General features: G+C 41.4%; 1 long non-coding RNA gene across 1 annotated transcript; it reads right to left on the bottom strand.

Moving 5' to 3' along the window:
- Window positions 1-933: 933 nt before the first annotated feature.
- Window positions 934-4,861, bottom strand: LOC110016133 (uncharacterized). Its single transcript, XR_002291420.3, has 2 exons — window positions 4,550-4,861; window positions 934-1,575 (listed from the first exon to the last, which is right to left on the bottom strand). It is a non-coding gene; the product is annotated as an uncharacterized LOC110016133 (long non-coding RNA).
- Between the last annotated feature and the right edge of the window lie 275 nt (window positions 4,862-5,136).

The raw sequence follows: 5,136 nt of genomic DNA on the forward strand, positions 1-5,136 counted from the left end.
ACAAATTAGGTCTGCGGTGCTTGTGGCTCAGCTGACACACAAACACAAACACCAAGTTCCAGTTTATCATTTACAGCAGGCCTTCTGGATCTGTTTTTGCGCTGATATAATTGTGGCTCACACCATAAAATGACACAAAGTGACACTCTGAAGACTTATAATTTAGAACATAGTTGTTGGTACAAACTCTGAATTAAAGATAATAATTCACAGTAATACTGTTAGACAAACTGATATCCTGGGAAGTGAAGGCGAAAGACAAAGAAAGCTGTTCCTTTGCAGCCTCGCTCTGATTTTAGCTTCATCACAGTCAGACTTGAAACAGTGGAGATCACAGGAAGTGAAGCAATGTCCAAATAGCTTTGTGGCCAGAATGTTAGCATTTACTCAAAACTGTCCCAATGACGATTATCAAACTTTAGCTTTGAACAACGTTCTTGTTTCAGCTTTAGCTGTTTAGGTCATGTCCTCTCCAACTCCTGGTGCTGAGCTGGACCGGTCCCTGAGAAACTCAGAGCATCTATGAAGACCGAAGAGACATTAAATGTAATGACATGTTTCTCCTCAAGAATATGGCAGGTTTGGACATTCCTTTCATTCAGATGATAAACTGTGTCAGACAGGGATGCCAGCTTTGCACATCTCAGTCTCACAAAATAGTCTGCAGCTTGTTTTGAAGGGTTGGGTGCTTGAAGAGAGGAGGTAAAGTTCAAATTTGTTTGGCGCCATAGTGTTGTTTGATTGCTTCTCACCACAAACCAAGCATAATGGAGTTGGTGTCATAACCCATATACACGTTATAGAAAAACAGTATTTACGCGATCTTAACATCATAAGGACAAAAAGAATCCTTCAGCTGGCCTTCAATGGGGTCCGACTTTTGTCTGAAGCCATTTTTAGAGCTACTCCTTGATGTAGAAAGACACTATATTACTCTGAAAGACACTTTATTATTGATTGATATTATTGATTGCTGAACCCTATCCAATGTCCTGTTGGGGGTGGGGTGTACACCTAGAACAAGTTGCTTTAACAGCTGCCTTCAGTTCTGGTGTCACTCTGTTTCACAGTCAAAGATTCAAGTCATCAGACCAATCAAACACAGCAACACAGTGGTCACTTTTTGGTACCAGTGTGGTCAAGTCCACAGGTCCTGGAGTCCTGCAGGAACATCAAATCAGCATCTGCACATAACTTGTCAGCAGGGGGCAGCTGGAAGTGCTGTTGGATTTCCTGGTAGATAGTGAGCCTGGTCATCTTCTGTTTCACCCAGGTGCTTGGAATTATGGGTGAAGAATGCACAATACCCACAGCAAAGCATCAACTCGCTACACTCAGCTGTATTAAGGACCAGTCATGCCTTTTAACTCGTGTCCCAACTGAAGCCGCTGTTTATCAGTCCCCCGATCTCTCTGGCCTTTCAGATGGTCTTCCTGTCCTGTCTTTGATGTTTGTCATATCCTTCATGTCCAATCCAGATAAGCAAAAGTGGACCCTGAAAAGCAGTGACTCAGGATGGAGAGAATGTAGCCGTTTGATAGTCACAAAGTCCTCCAGACAGCGTCCAAGAGCATTCTGGGAGACAGAGAGAGACACAGTCAGATGTCTGAGTCAAACCGAAACGAGATAGTGGAGGGAGACTCGACGCTAATCCTTGTAATCCACAAACAAAGTTCTGGATCAGAGAGCAGAAATAGTCTCACCAGCAAATCCAGGAGGGGCAAGCAGAGACCCAAAGCAGAGGTACCGGAGAGTGAAAGGCAGGTCAGAAGGTCAAAGACGTGAGCGTGAGTCGGGACGAGGTAGAAAACAGGCAAAACTGTTATTCTGGATAACTGACCACTGTCTGGTAACAACAGGGAAGCACATGAGTCTCAAAGAGCAGTCCACTCAGGTGATATGCATCTGCTAACAGCAGCAAGACGTGGCGGGGCTTAATCCTACAGCTTGATGTGTCTGGTCAGAACTGCTTTCGTCAGACTTTTGTCTATCTTTACAGAAGAATTTGTCTTTAACTTTCTGCAAGCAATCTTTGGAAGGTTTTGCTCACATTTGTAAGAAAATAATGCGTCAAGTGAACCTTATCATAGCCCAAATGACTAACCTGTCCATCCATGTCACTAACCACATGCTCTGAATGTAGTTTCATCTGAAAAGAGAGGACTTTGGACCTTTCCTAGGCTGTGGTGCAGAAGTAGAGTGGTCGACCTTTTGATTGGATGAGTGCAGCTCCAGTTCCCACCTTCCCTCCTCACGTGTCCGTGTCCTTTCAGCAGTAGGCCCGTCATCAGCGTGTGAGTGTGCGTGTGCATGGCTAAATTGGACTGTCACTGTAAAGCGCTTTGGGCCTTAAAGCAAGGAAGAAACCATTTAGCATTGAGCGATAGACCAGTGGTTTTCCTGATTAGCACAGATGCTTCTGAAATTGTCTTTTGCTCAGGATTGGTTTGGTGACATTTGTAACCCATGTCTAGAATTCATGCTTGTGGGGTGATGCATGTGTGTGGGGTGACTCCAGCTTCAGTCTACTCCAAAAATCTCAAATGGATTTTGGTTGATGAGACTCCCCAGGCTGGGATTATCCCAGTAGTTGATGCACAGTAACCACTACAATTTTCCCAGCCACTTGTGTTCTGTTTTGTTTTTTTTGTTCATATGCAGCACTCTATGAACAACAAGCTAGATTAGAAATTACTAGGGATGGCCCGTTTGTCACAGACGCTCTGGCGCTTGTTTCACCTTCATGAAGCAGAGTGTTTCGGCATAATGTGTCAGGGCGTGTGTCAACTAGCGCCGATCACATGGTTGATGACGTTTGAAGCGCCAAATGCTTCGTTTGGTGGAACCAGGGTTCAGATGTCACTTGTGTTTGAACAGTTGGGCGTGCTATTTTCTAAAAATACAAATGAATCTCAGACAACGTTTCCCAACTAGTTCTGTTGTTTCCCCTGTATTGGAATTAACGTGAGTTCATTTTACCATGTTTCCTGGTAAAAAACGTTCTGTGGCTCAGGATCATTTCAACTTGGTTTCTCCTAATAAGGTGATAAAATATTAAGTAATGGCAAGCGAATGTGGTCACTTTACACTTCACATGTAGCCCCTTTAACTGTCTCCACCAATCATTCTTGGAGGTTTAATCACTCGTCATCAGTCTGACCAATCAGAAGGGGTTAAAGTCTTCACTTCCTTGTTCCAATTTAGCTCATAAAGTCTCTCAGTTCCATCAAAAATACCAGCTAAAGCTCGTCTTTAGCGGTGTAGCTTTCCACAGAATCCGGTGTCAGACCGTGGAACAAGTGAACAAAACAATGAAGCTCAGAGACGAGAGTCTGTCTGACATCACTACATCTCCCATGATGCATTGGGTTAAAGTGACAGTGTCTCAGCGTACAATGACTCTTCCCTGTTAAACGTCTTGAAACCACAACGAACACATATCAACATCTTCTTGATGAAATCAGAGGTCAGAGGTCAACAGTTTAGTTCTCCTTCAAGGTTTGTGTTTCTTAACAGTCAAACATCCCAGAGTTTGGTCCAAGTCATCTTTCTGACTGAAACACTTTTCTAGGAACTTCTGGATTATTTTAGATGTTAAACTTAAGAAGAATTAATAACAACATTTAAGAAACAGGATTGAGGTGAAACAGACACAATTAAACTAAATTGAAACAATTTAATCATCTAAAAAGAAATAAAACATTTTTTGTTAAAGTTTTCAAAGACTTCATTTTTGATTAATACAAAGGAAAACTAATAAAACTTCAACATGTTCACTTTTAGTGTAGCTACAGAAAACATAAATATAATGTTAGTCTTTTTGTTTAAAATTTATCAAACATATTGTTATCATATTGTTCAAAAATTGCAGCTTCCTTTGCACTAACATTTAACAAATAAATCATTATTTAGAAAGAATATTTGTTTTTTTGTGAGGTTACATAAAATTGTTTCACCTTCATGAAGCAGAGTGGTCGGCTCAATGTTTCGGGGCGTGTATAAAGTAGGGCAGATCACGTGGTTGATGACATATGAATCATTGAAGAAAAAAGGTTCAGCGCACTGCCTTGTGGGGTCTAGATGACCCAACTCCCAATAGTAAAGTGCCTAGGATAGCATAAGGGTTAACAACTTTGTTTTGCTTTACGTTTTTTCATTATCATTTCCATATTGAAGGAGCTTAGTTGAAGCATAAGATATACGTCCAGTCCGCCACCAGATGATGCTATTCTGTGTGGTTTCAAAGCCCTGAATGGGTGGTTCATTTTTCCGGCACAATAACATGAACCCCTAGGAAAGCTTCATGGGGCTTCTATCCCTACTGAAAACTACTGTATTTTAACTTTATTGCATCTTTTAGAAAAAAAACTTCCAGCTTTTTCTGTCACTATTTTTACAAAAATGCACGTGAGATTGCAGAGGGACTGTACATCAATACAGACTATGAGTTTCTCCTTTTTTTAATTTTTGGTTGCTGGTGTCCCACAGGATTTTTGACAAGGTTAAAGTGTGCCTTAGCTCAAAAAAGATTAAAAAATACTGCTCTTACCCATGATTCCAGTGTCCACTGACCCAGACTAAGAGACCATTAAAGGCTCAGGAAACCTTTGAAGGTGTTTCAAGTTAATTTTCTAGATTTGATGATCTGGATCAGGTGTGTCCTGCCAATAAGCAATGTTGAAAAGCAAGCGGGAATGTGGCCCCCCCGTGGTGCTCAGCTAAACTGGGCAGAGCAGGCATGAACTCGGGGGAGAGTCTGAGCAGAGAATTTGAGAATCCGGGTAAATCTCTGCAGTCCAGGTGTCACCAATGAGCCGGATGATTCATCTGTGAGAACCACGGCTCCAGTTTCCCCTGCTACACTCAGAAACGCCGTCCTGATGACCAATGCTTTTCATTTGAGGCTTTTGTTTATTGAAAGCAGCTCTGAGTTTATATCTATATGAGGTTTTTTTCTTTAAACCAATTTCCTCTTCGCTCTACCCATGAAACTACCTATGCATACCTATGAAAGCGATATAAATACTGGTTGCATCAGTTTTTGTTTTTGAAAGTTTAATTGTTTTTTTTAACAATTTTGTTGACCTTAATAAATAAGGCTTTGACTGACTATGATGTGTTTGAATAGATTCATTT

Source organism: Oryzias latipes, chromosome 12, assembly GCF_053564925.1.
Source record: "Oryzias latipes strain Hd-rR chromosome 12, Olatipes_Hd-rR_3.1".
Classification (NCBI taxonomy): domain Eukaryota; kingdom Metazoa; phylum Chordata; class Actinopteri; order Beloniformes; family Adrianichthyidae; genus Oryzias; species Oryzias latipes.